General features: G+C 38.1%; 1 protein-coding gene across 5 annotated transcripts in view; it reads right to left on the bottom strand.

Annotated features, from left to right (window-relative positions):
* GMDS (GDP-mannose 4,6-dehydratase) overlaps positions 1-13,495 on the bottom strand; it is a 405,091-nt gene that overhangs the window by 209,161 nt on the left and 182,435 nt on the right. The window lies entirely within an intron of this gene.

The following is a 13,495-nucleotide window of genomic DNA, read 5'->3' as shown; positions in this document are numbered from 1 at the left end:
CTGTACTTGCTAGCCATCTAACATATGTGTCACAGCCAAGGCTTGCCACAGTTCTGCTTTGCCAAAGTGACGTGATCATGTATCTACCATGTGCAGAAAGGATGAGCCACAGAGGCAGCAGGACTGCGAAGCCTGACACCAAACTTCCCTCAAGCCCTGGCTTTCATCAGACCTTCTTGGGGCCTTAACAAGGAACTGATATACTCTTGGCTCACATTCTGCAGAAATAAGACATTAATCCATGCCTCTTGTCCAGCTCCTTATCTCCTGCTTTTCTGCCTGCTTTGCAAGGTGACACTCATTCAATCTGAGCAGAGGCGAGACTAGAAAAGATGTCATGCCTCCAAGAAGATATATAAGTAAATGAATACACAAATCTATCACATACATGTACATAGAAACATCCCATATCTAGGAATATCCAGGGCATCAAAACTGACTGCTGCATAAACTGTGACTCACTATGTCAGACTGAAGAGCAGCGCTGCTTGGCAGACCTCTCCTGCCATCCCAGAACCACTCGCCCGGGTCTATGAAAATTTAACACTGCATCTCATCATAGCATGTGTATGTACTCCTTACTCACATGCAGCAAATTCAAAGAAAATGAAACCAATTATGACATTAAATGTTGGACTAATCTTATTCAGGAAATAATTTAGTTCAATACAAACAATGAGGTACTATTCTTTTAATCCCTTTTTTCCCCCAGGAAATTGTATTTCTATGCCTACAAAATAGAGTGAGAATAACCATATATTGTGTCCCACAGCTGATCTGCAACACTCCTTAAATGCTTGTCTTTTTTAAAGGGGGTCATTCCGTGCACACTGTTCAATTAAATCACTGTACCTCTGGAACCAAAGCTGGAGTTTTGCAAAAGCCATAATGTAAGCTGTGTAAGTTAAATGTATTTTATATATTTATATTCAAATATACTGAATTTAGAAACATGCATATTTCCATATCTGTCACTATCAGAGCCACAGGAATCTTCAGCTAAACTATTTTAGTAAAGATGAGTTTCAGGAATTTAATGTAAAACAGGCACAGAGCAAGCTCAGTCACTGGGCAGTCCACATATATATATATATATATATATATATATATATATATATATATATATATATATATTTGACCATAAAAGTGCAAAAGTTCACTCACTGTGTTAGTTTTATCCCACTCCTGATTAATGCTGAACATTTTAACAATTATGTTCTCTGCGGCTGTTAGAGATCTACAAATGCAGGCTTTATTTTTTTCAGGAGTGCTCTAGCATAGAGCTCGTCTTGTTTTCTGCCAACATAGATGCTATAAAATCATGCTTGATTCAGTTTACTCCTTTCCTCCCCTCCCCTCCCTTCTTCCCTTTTCCTCAGCCTTATCCTCCTCCACGTTCTTGGGTGGGCAGATTCATGGGGAGACTTGGTTTTTAGCATAGCCACCACCAGGCAGTTTGTTACTCTCCTGAAGCACATCTGGGCTTTATATCAGGCCTTTAATTAATCCTCAGTGAAAGCCAAGCTATGACATTTTGACTGGGCAGGCTCCAGTTTTGGACAGGTCTTGATTTATTGCGACTGAGTCTCAACCTACTTTGATTTATTTCAGCTTTGGGGAGGAGGGCAAGAACTGAACAGAAAAAGCTCTGTTGGATGCAGAACATGTGATGCACGTAAAGGACCTCCAGAGTACTGTGGACCAAATGACAAACAGCTCAGACAATTTACAATAAAAATTAAATAAAATAAGCACCACTGATGAAAAGATTCTGGTGAAAGAAATCACTTAAAGCAACAGCTACCACTATCAAAATGAGCAACAACAAATAATAAAAGACTTAGCGAACTAGGATCAAACAATTTGGCAGAACGTGCCAACTAAGGAAGCTCATGACTTATCTCTAAGAAAACAATAAATCCCTGGTCAGTCATTAGTGTTAATCACGCCTCTCATCTGCATTCAGCTAAATACAGAGAGGCAGGACCAATGCTTTCCTGATGAGTCCCTTCCGAAGAAAAGGATGTTCTGCTATTGTCTGCCAGCTCGCCTTGAGTGGATGTCCTTTTCCAGGTCTCCCTCTCAAACTGCACCATGCACGACGTGAAAAGTGCCAAGTCTTCTGGACAGTGGGAACAAAGGCAGCCAGAGCCAAACTGTTCATCTAAATAAAGCAACAAACATCACAGTAATAGGAGCCACTGAATAACAAATCCAATCTGCTCAAGGTATAAATCTTTCTTGTTTCTGTGGGTAAGCCTGCTCTCTTAGGCCCTTTTCGTGTTCTGTTTTAATTCAAATTCTGTTGAACAGACAACTTGGCAAGTTTTTTTCTGAATATTATTGTAGCTACTTCCAATTAATTGCGGCTGTGTGTACATTGCAAAGGAACTCAGTATCTTCAAAATTCTAATGGAAACAAATAATTTTATTGTTTTCCTTTAAGTATTTTTATTAAAAATTCAAATACCCTTATGCATCCCCCCTCCTTGTATTTTCTTCTCACCAACTGAAATTCACTCTTTCTTGTTGTATTTGTTCTCTTCTATCTATGAGGATGTACAGCACTATCAAAAGAGAAGAAAAAATGAAGTTCCAGCAACTAAAAAGCAAAAAAAAAATTAGTGTAAAAAAAACACGGTACTTTATATTTGGAGACACCTATCAGGCTTAGGTGCCTAACAAACATCTAGCTGAAAAGGATGTTTTTGGAAAGACTGGGCACCAGTCATAAAATTTCAGTAACACCTCAGATGCTACCTCAACAGTCCCCAAACACAGCCTTGGGGGACATATCTTTGCACTCTTGTTATTCTCTGTAACACAAGACAGAAGGAGCAGCAATGCATGCAGGCACATGCAGGCTTGTTTCAAGGCATATGTGCTGTCACAAAGCAGAAAAGGACATAAACTGAGTATGAAAATATATGCATCATCTTTAAAAATATTACAACCAAGGGACTGAAGACATTAATAAAAAGGCATCTATGTGTTAATTTTTAAGTTTCAGGATGAAATCTGGAATAAAGTTTTGCTGTACATGGTTGATCTGATGCCCGTGTCCGTTAAGGCCACAGTCCAGCTGTGTGCTTTGCCACCATGCAGGTAAGCAGTAGGATTCAAAGTTTAACATCACTTGGGTCTTCTGCTAATTAGAAAAAAACTGCAGGGGTGTTCTCAATCTAATCTGCATCACTAGTGACTAGTTTTATCATCTGTAAAAAGATTATTTTAGCAGCCTAGACTGACAGGCCTATTTGTGCTGGGAGGTTACACGGGGAACCCGCATTTGCTGTCCTCTTCCCTAACCAAGTGGGCAGGCTGAGCTGGCTCTGTGTGTCCAATGCAAAATTACTAATTCTGCAAAAATGCACAATATTCATAAGGCAGTAAATGGGATCCTGCCCCTTTTAGTTTCAGGAGTAGAAGTCTAATTATTGTTAAGGACAATTCTCAAGTCAAACTTGTCTACTGAGCACATCCCTCCCTCATCTCTATTCACTCTGTAAGAAAACAAATAATCAACATTTAATGCATATGCTTGCTACTTTCTATGCATGCTTTTTTTCACCCACTCAGGCTAAAGAATTGCAGTCTCCTTTCACAGGCAGAATTAAGCACAGTGGCAGCTGGTGGTTCACTTTGGCCTGAGAGCAGGTGATGAGAGCACAGCACTTCCCTAAAAATTGGGGTCTTATTCCCCATCTTGTATTGCTCTCACATTTCCCCCCAACACCATCAGCTGAGGTACCCCTGAGTATAAATTTGTTTTTTTCTGCCAGACAGTGCTCCTTTTAGCTGCTGGGGATTTGGTTCTGGGTGGGACATCAGATCTTAGTTTTCATCCTGAGCACCACCAGTTTGTCCTTGCTTAAGGGCAGTTTAATTTTCCAGCTTTTATCTGCCTTCATGAAATATAAAAGTGTGTGTGATTTTTTCTTCTAAGAAAGTGTAGCAACACTGTAAGCTCCCGCAGTACTTTCTAAAACCAACACAGAGTTTGCAGTGACAAATTGGACTGTTTCACTTAAAGAGACTTTATATGAACCAGTATCCAGCAAAAGTCCATATCTAAGCAAAAAGGATCACTTTAAGATACTTCTAATAAAAGTATCAGCTTGGTTAGGAGTCAACTGTTTTGCAAGCAGCTCGAGAACATAAACAACTATCCAAGACATTTTTAAGATCATGATTTCAGAATTTGGATTTTTTTCCCTCAACTTGAAATATTTATGACACATTGTATTTAAATGATCAGACTGCTACGCATCAGCACAACTAAATACCTATCATCAGCACACAATTCCATGACACAATTTGTTCCCAAACATCACATGAATAAATTAAGCCAAGGGAACGGAGTCTTGTTTGTCTTGACTTTAGTGTATTCTAAAAGCAAATGTAAAATGTGCATGATTCTGCTATTATTTAACAGTATTTTATGTAATCACTCCAAAATTATTGCGGTAAGAATGATGACAAATTTATTTTCAGTTTAGGTGGACTTTTTACTCAAACTTCTTTTGCAAGTTATACTTTTACACATGTGCCTGTTGGTTTTGCACTGCCTTTCTTTAGATGCGACCATATGAACACCAGCAACAAAAAAGCCTTCTTTAAGGAAAGTCTAATTTACTTAATTACAAGGAGACAGCAGATGTGCACCAATTCCATTATTCTGTCAGACTTGAGACTGAAAACTGGCACTGGGCAGGCCAGGTGAAAACTCTTTATTATGCTTCCTGGTTTTATTGGTAATGTGTTAAATGGTATTTTAATGTCTCCTAAGGTCACTTTTAGAGCCAAATTGTGGCTGTCCTATCACAGGTGTACTGTGTAACTCTAGGGAGGCACAGAGCCTCTTTTTCTTCTGCTGGCCTCCCTGTGCACACATGTAAGACACAGTGAATGAAGTCCCACCAAAGCCAATAATCATATTATTATTAGATTTCACTCCAAACCAGTTCCTGCAGCTGGTTTTCAGCAGTGTCGCTCCTCAGGTTTTCCAAAGGGGCAATGAGGGAATACACAGCCCTACAGTCCTCTTGGGGCTTGAGCACTTCACACATGTCCTTACCCTTTATAGCTACCTGGATAAATAATACGTTTTCTAAAACAGCACACATTTTCTTCTAAGATGCCATTAAAATGCCATACATAATGTTAAAGTGTTACATTAGGTGTGCTCAGACCATAAGAACTTGCACAAACCACCAACCAACACCAGTTCTAAATTGCTACTTCTTGCTCCTAAAATACTTAAACAATAAAATGTGCTCCTAGAGCACTAGTTAGCCTGGAAAAGATCCTTGGAAGGGAGGCTCCTTGGTGCTGCACCTTGGCATTCCCAGAAAACAGAACACAGCAGAGCACTGCTCTATAGCAGGTTCCTCCTTGCAGCCCAGTATCATCAACTCAGAAAGACACATTCCAGTAGTGCACACCATGGATAGGGCATGTGGGTCACAAGGTGTTATGGACTGAAATAAAACATCAAATAAACATGGAACATGCACCTATCGGAGCAGTGGGGAAGATCCTTCTATCTCATGACTCCTGATATCTTTCCAATATTCCAAGATCTGCTTGTAATTTGGCAGATTAACAGGTTTAAACCTGCAGTGTTTTTAGTATATATCTACCTTGGATATCAGTAATAATACTGGCAGTAAAATGAAAAGCTATACAAAATATTTTCCCTTGTCAATTATTTCCCCTTTAAAATGAACATGATATATTAAAAACCTTATGCTTGTTGAATTTAAAACACCTCAGATGAAGAGAGAAATTCCCACCAGACATGGAAAAGTAATGTTGGTCTGGAAATAAATGCAGCATAATGAATTAATAGGAAGGGGGAAATGTGCCTGTATTGCATAGGAAATATACTGCATTAGCAACACAAAGCATTACTTTTTCTTGTAAAATAAAGCATAGTGCAACAAGATCATATGATTTGTAGCAACTTTTCATTATGTCAAAAACAACATGGGTGCCTTGTATTAGACCATTAGGGTTGTCTTGATAAACTATTACTGTGTAGAGTAACATCTCACTTGATAGAGGTTAAGGCAGAAGTAGGAGTTCATGCTCTACTAATGCAATTTACTGCTCCTTAAAGAAATGTGTAAAGTGCACTTGGAAGAAGGAAAAGCACTTGATATTTAAAAAAAAAAATCCAACCCATTTGCAGATCAATAAATAATAATGCACAACTTACACTAAAAAGATCAACTTCTAAAATGTACAGAGCTTGTTATTAGGAGCAAAGCTAAAGAGTACAAAAATGTGCTTGGGCTGCATTCAATTCTACAAACAGATCCCAGTAAGTCGTCCTTTCAGAAAGGCAACATTTCATATGGATAGTTACGGATGCCCTAATTTTCTTCCTCAAATCCAGTACCAGAGATCCTTTTAATCCCACTGCCAAGTAGAACATTTGGAAGCATATAATATGATATGTGGGCCTACTCACTCCAGAAGCACCACTGAAATCCTTATTCCGCTAGAAGCAATGGAACGGCTGCCAAGGCTGCCCACACCAGGAGCTGAGCTGTGGATCTGCGGGGTGTGCAAGGAAGGATAACTGCATAGCTCCTGTCAGCTTCGAACCTCCTTCAGAGCAGGAAGCACTGGGAAGGTTTGAAGGAACCACCATGCCAGGGCTCTACTTCTACTTTATTCTCCTTGTTGATGGCTGAAGGCAAATCCATCCCAGTCACACCGCCAAGAGGGGTGGGAAGAGGGGACAAGAAAACACCAACGTCACTCACCTACCTTGCAGATGCAATGCTTGTCACTCCTAAGGAAACACACAGTGCTCTCACTGCAGATATCATGTGGATTTTGAGAGGAAGAAGAAAGAAATCAAGCATAAGACAGCAGTAAGCTTTGTTCACATCCTTAACCTGGTAACCAAGACAGCCATCTCCAGGGAAAGCTTAAAATGGGCCAAAGAAGGCCAACTGGAAAATTCAGCTGCTCTATCTTTGGATCATTATTGTTGGTTGTTAGGTCAAGGCTCCATCCAAAAACACCTACAGCTAAAATTCAAATATTTCTGCTATAACTAAAAGTGGCATATTAAATGCACCCTCTGGGTTTGGGGAATGTTTCCTATTCAAAAAAACAAAACAAAACAAGGTGGTTTTTTTTCCATACCCAGACCAGGAAAGAACAGTCACTCTGCTGATAACCAATCTTCTTAATAATGCACAGAATATTAACAGCTAGAGTACTATAAAAGTAAGCCCTGACATTTTAATTTATCTGAAACATTTCTTCTTTTGGTGAAATGACCTGAAGTCGGAGGACTAAAAACTTTGGTTCTGGGAATGCATTGCCTGTGATGTTTTACTGGCTTGATGTCAAATGAAAACAATTATTCTATAACTAGGATGTTACCACACAGACAAAACAACACCATTAACTATTTTTGACTTCCAGTGTAAATTGAACCATTATAGGGTTTTAAAAATGTCGTCATTAAATTTTAATGATCTGTTTTAAGGGATTTTTTTTCCCTTATTAAAATTCAAACCAACTATGCTATAGAGCTTTCTCAGAATGTGGTACACTATTCTAAGCTTCAAATAAATCTGTAAATCATAGATTAGTTAATAAAGAGAAACTATCTGGGTTATTACAGGTGGGGCTGGTAGCAGTACCTGTTATTAATGTTGCCTAACATTTACCAATAAAATACACTGCTACCCATTCTTTAAAATGTTGCCAAATACCAATTGACTGAAAAAAAAATCTGAGTTCAAACGTAGCCACACTTGGTTGGCTTTTTTCCTTCCTTTTTTTTCCCCCCACTGATGATGGGAAAAAGAGCAAAGAAAGGAAGGAAAAATGTCAATTAAACTGATTCAGCTAATTAAAAAATATATTTCATTTGTATTAAACGTCAATATTTTTTTCCATGAACTAAGGGTTTTCTTGTAGAGTACTTGAAATTTTGCTTGCAGAAGCCTAAAGAATGTTTATGAGAACATTTCCTTCACATTTGCCTTACACTTGCTCAATTCATAAGCTTTAGGCAGACTACAGCAGGAAAAAAAAGGTAAAATCCAGATTTACAAGCACTGAAGAGAGACTTGTGAGACCTTTGCTGTTAAATTTTGCGAAGATTCACTCTATGGTGAATACGCTCTATCCCGTGATGGGGCAGTGGTTTCCCTCCAGGCACAGCTGCAGCCCTGAGCAGGCTGTCTGGGGCATCATTCACTCCTGGGTCCAGACAATCCCATCTCCCTCATGAGATTCATCTCTTTACCACAGTTTCATCTGGAGTTTTCCCAGGTTAAAATCACCACAAGATGGAACAGTCCTTTTTTTTTTTTTTTTTTAAAAGTCTGGCTTGTTTTCACCCTAGTGCTATATTGCCACCACCAAATGAGTAGACCTTGTCCTGCAGCATGCACAGAGGGGGACTGCGATGATGGTGCATTATCTGCAGTATGTAGTCTCTCTGCTGACACCCATACGCTTTTTACGGGCCTTAGAACAAGTGAAAGGATAGCTCCTACCTCCTAAATATGGACCCTGTCACAATTTTACCTGGGTTTTCACACATTGACAGAGCAGAAAACTAAAGTCATAACAACAGAGCACACATTTACAGTTACTTATGCAAAGTGCCTTAATTTGGTATTCTCAAGAAGAGCAGGCTGCAAAAGTGGAATTTGTGAGGAGGTTTCTTGTAATTGTGTTGCTTGATGGAAGAGATCGTTCATTCAAGCCACAATGGCAAAATAGGTCACTGTCAGAAATATGACAACAATACATAATTTATCAGCTTGGAAACCTTATACTTGAAAGAAGCCTTAGTCTAACCTTTCCATCACTCCATTTGAATTGTAAGACCACCACTGTAACAAGACCACTTAGAAAACCACCGGGGTGGCCTTGATAATACATGTATCATTGTTGAGGCACAGGAAACTAAACCAGATGGTTTTGCTGAGGAAAGCACTTTTTTCTGGCTTTGTAAAGCCTAAAAACACTAATAGGTCAAACATGAAAGTGCTGAAAAAGAAAGTTAAAGGAAAATCTCTGTAAATAAGAAAAAAAATTATATACATATGTGTTTCCCTCACAGAAAATATGTCTGCAAGAAAATAAAAACATAAAAATGATGCTACAGTTATGAAATAGATCAGGATAGTTTTCTGAAAGGTCTAACAACAACACTTACAGTTGGACTTACAGTCCACCACTGCTGGAAATCAATGGCATATGATGTGCATTAGACAGAACACCTACATATTGTAATTAAGAACTTTTTCTTGCCTCATTTTTATGTTTTAACTATGGAGACCATTCATCTCTATTGCAACAAACTACTTACTTTCACTGCTACTTATTTTCACAGAAAATAGCACATAATGAACCTCTCAAACTACATGAAATTGAAAGTAATTTCTACAAAAATCATCCATGCACAGAAACATACATTCACATGCACACATTTATACAGGCTGTGCATGTGTGTGCATACACACATGAATAAAGGGGTGTTCAAATTTTCTCATTTATGCTGTAGTTATTTAGAATCATATTATGTACAGACTTCAGCATTTCAAAAACCACAAAGGATTTAATTTGGGTTTGTTTTTCTTTATTGTAGACATCATCCACATGAGTAAAATTAAGATGATAGTGCGTTGCTCTGCTGAGAACTGCAACTATTTCTAATAGCCAAGTAGTCTAATTGAAATTACATGCACTGAAAGAAATGCATTACACAGTGTTTTAGTGTGCAGTCTTATTTACCAAAATGTAAGCCTTTATTTAGCATTAAAAAAGAAATCTTTCACTATCACAGTTATTATAAAACATGTTCTCTCTTCATAAGGGAAGCTTTGCCCATGTTTTCAAAATCTGAAAGAAGATGTTTGAGAATTATACCTGCATTTTGCTGGCACAAATCATGCTTTAATGAAAAGAAAAAAAAATTATTTAAATTTCAATTTTTTTTCTCAGCTTGTATGGGAGAATGGAGAGGAAATGTACACTGAGGAGAGCTTCACTATATGCCTATAATTTGTGGCAGTTCATTTTGGCACTGCACAGATATAGTCTTGGGGAAAATGTTTGGTCTTCAGTCCCACTCTGATGTTTGTAACTAAAAGCAGAGAAATAAAAGAGTGATTCCTGCGGCCAGAAGTCAAGTGGAGCCACACGTGCCCTATAGAGGTGAAGGAGCCTGATGGAGCCTACCTGGACAGCAATAAAGAGAGAGGAATTACATCAGTGTGCCACAGAATTATATTTTGATTCTGTATGAGAGATGTGGTGGGGAGACACCTGTTTGGTGACACCAAACAGTGTGACACCATCTACCACTTCATATCAGGCTTTTTTGTAGGGTTGGAATATTTCAGTTGAGGTGCAACATGTACAAATACTTTACTAAAATTACAACAGCATGAATTGACCTTGAAAATCCACTCATCTATGTCTTTTCCCCATAGACTCAATCAGAGGGAAGGCAATCATTACTTCTGGATCTGCTCCTCCAGCACTCTTTTGTGTCAAGAAGTGCCTGTGGGTCAGCTCTGGGTGAACTTCACGTCTTTGATTTGAAACCAGCTGAGACTGTGCTGTGACCACTTTTGGCTGTATTATATCCTGAGAACTGGGTCATTATTTGAGTGGATGATTGAACTTATTATTGTGGTCAAATGTCACTTCCTTGATCTTGGACACCTATCTCCACAAGTCCTAAATATTTACATGAGGAAATAAAAAAATATTCTGCCCTTGGCAAGAGCATACTTCCTGTGGGAAGATGCTGCTTTCTCAAAAACATTTCAGCATGACTTAGTTCTACTTTTTAAAGATTTTTAAACTATTAAAAAAAAATCAAGGATGGAATACTCATTGTCTCATTGTCTTTGATACACATGCTTCTAGAAAGGGTACTGCTTCATCAAGCACCTGTCAAGAGTTTTATGAATGTTCAGTAGTTGTTCCAAAGGAGCACAGTCTATCAACCTTTTCTTCTTAAGGTTCTTACAAGTCCTGATGGTTCTTACAAGTCCTCTCTTACAAGTCCTAACCTAGATGCAAGCAGTTCAGTGCATAATCACCTCAACTGGAGCAGATTTGATTTAATTTGAAGATCAGTTTGGCCTAATAGAGCCATTAGTTATGCCACCTCAGACAAAATGATGGAAAGAAAACGTTCTGCGATTTGGAAATAAACAAAGCACACTTTACCTGCATGGCTGTACACTAATACTGAAACAAGCCCATCACTGAGGGTTTAAAATTATTTTGCCACTTTTATTAGAAGATACTGACTTTAAATATAAAAACTAAGCAGTAAGAAAGGAAAAGCATTTTTCATTTCAGCCCATAGCAAAAGGGTGATCTGCATTTAGAAACATGCCGTAAGTTCATAAGCCAATCTCATAACTATATGAGGCATTGATAGTTACGCAGACAGACACAACTGACCTCCCTTTTATAACCAATAGTTCTTAAAAAAGCAAGACTCTCACAAACAACAATTCAGCTGGGATGGTGAAAGAATTACTCAGGAAAAACTTCAAGTCTTACCAGATGAAGGTAAAATGTATCTCAAAAGTCAACATATCCTTAGTGCTACAATAAAATAACAAAACAAAAGTAGAAATGCCTTGGCCAATATTCTTGCTGGCTCCTTTTCTTATGCACAAGAGTAAAGTAAAATTCTAAATAATTCTGTCTGGCAAGAGTTTTTATATTTAGACATACACACAAACATACAAGAAGGGCTTTCCCACAACAGCACTGGTAGCAGTTGTTTCCAAGGGTCCGTTTCTGCCTATTAGAATGGTAAGTAGAAAAATCATTAATAAAACACAAGGTAATGCTGACTAGAGATTTAAACAAAGATTAGATTTTATTATCTAAATTTCAACATGTGCAAAATGGTCTAAGACTAAAAATGGCTGTGTGTTTTCTTGTGCTTTTAATCACAGATTAACATATACCACTAGTATAGTATTAACATATACAGCACTAGTACCAATTAAAAAGAAAATAAGATGGAAATTTTCTCTTTAAGCAGTTTCACAGTTTCTTAATATGCTTGATTGGCCTGTACAATAACTTACTTTATTACCTATTTATAAACAGTTTTCTTTTGCTTTGGTTGTTTTCTTTTACATTATTTAAATATAAATTAATGGAAGCCAATTCCCATACATTCTAAATATCAAATACACCCTGACTTCACCATGAATATAGCCACATACCTAATTTTAAACTTTTGACTAGACATGTAATTAATTGAATTGGAGCCAATTATGACCCAATTATGAGTCCACTGTAATTATTGCTTGACGTACTGCTGGATTTCTATTGAAGGCAAGAGAAAATATTTCTGATCTCTATGAATACCTAAAGACTATTAAAACTGTTACCTTTGACTTGTTCTTTTAGTTTGTAAGATCAAGACTGAGGGTCTTTTCCACAGCTTTAGTGAGTGCAGTATTTCTGCTGTTTGCACAACACTGAAGTATGGGCAGTGAAATTGCAGAAGGCAACCTGAGCATCAGCAGGTGATAAAGAGGAAACTGAAGGAAAGGCAGGAAAAACCTCAGCTGTTTAATGGAGGCTTATGTGTCTAGGTGGCAAAAAAGGCCAATGGCATCCTGGCCTGTACCAGCAATAATGTGGCCAGCAGGAGGATTCTTCCCCTGTATTCAGCACTGTGCTCAGTACTCTTAAGGCTTGTTATTGTGCTAATAATAATTGAAAATACCTGGCAGATAGTCTGCAACAAATAAAGGGTATGTTATCCTCACAAAGCAAAACAGTACACAGAAGATTCATATCTCAATAGCACTGATGTATTGCTTTTCCCTCTTCCAACTCAGTGGCACTGACCATCATCTCTAATACAACCTCATGAGACTGGTGCTGGATCACAGCAGAGTAAATAATGGAGAAAGGAGAGAAGGAAGCAGCAACAATTTCTGACAATATGTTAAGAGTTACTAATTTTAAGTTAAAATTTATAATCCCACACCAAAAATTTTCAATGCCAACATTTTTCTATTCTGTTCTTTTCAAACACAGAATGAAATCCTTTCTTTCCAGTGAGTTGGACTTCCCAGTTTTCATTCACCAGCACAATGCTGCTGTACCCTGTTGCCGCAGGTGGCACTTTAAGCGCCAGGTCAAAATCCTAAGCAAACACATTTTCCAGCTATTCTCCACTGATATGAACCCATGTTTAAACCCCAAATTTCTGAACCATCTGCTACTAAACTACCTTCAACCCATCCCTCGGTGGGCACCTACATGCTTTAGTACAAGCACATGATTCCATGCTTTACTGTATACAAAGGAGTTTGCCCAAAATCTCAGTGGCAGTCAAATGAACTCATATAGTCAAAGCTCAAGAGTCATGACTTCTGCTTTTGCTTTGTAACCATCAGACATTCTTAAGTCCAACACATACAGGATGCTGTTTCTCCATGAAGTCAATGGGAGTTGG

The sequence above is a fragment of the Anomalospiza imberbis genome, chromosome 1 (assembly GCF_031753505.1).
Source record: "Anomalospiza imberbis isolate Cuckoo-Finch-1a 21T00152 chromosome 1, ASM3175350v1, whole genome shotgun sequence".
Taxonomy (NCBI): domain Eukaryota; kingdom Metazoa; phylum Chordata; class Aves; order Passeriformes; family Viduidae; genus Anomalospiza; species Anomalospiza imberbis.
This window is presented reverse-complemented; position numbering and strand designations above follow the sequence as displayed.